Here is a 271-nt window from a genome sequence, read left to right as displayed (position 1 = left end):
GTATGTTCGTTCGAGCCAAGAGCAAAGGAAATTTGTTCGTTGCTCTTGGCCCGAACGTACGTACGTACGTACAAGTCAAGAGCTACACAACTTTGTTGTTTCACTTCGCCTGAACGTACGGACGTTCGTTCGAGTCTAGGGCTACGGAACTTCGTTCGCTGCTCTTGGCCCGAACGTACGTACGTTCGTTCGAGCCTAGAGCAACGGAACATCGTTCGTTGTACTTGAACCGAACGTACGTACGTTCGCTCGAGCGAACAGCTACGGAACT

This window comes from Octopus bimaculoides, chromosome 11 (genome assembly GCF_001194135.2).
Source record: "Octopus bimaculoides isolate UCB-OBI-ISO-001 chromosome 11, ASM119413v2, whole genome shotgun sequence".
NCBI lineage: Eukaryota > Metazoa > Mollusca > Cephalopoda > Octopoda > Octopodidae > Octopus > Octopus bimaculoides.
The sequence above is the reverse complement of the archived record's forward strand: the minus strand, read 5'-3'. Positions refer to the sequence as shown.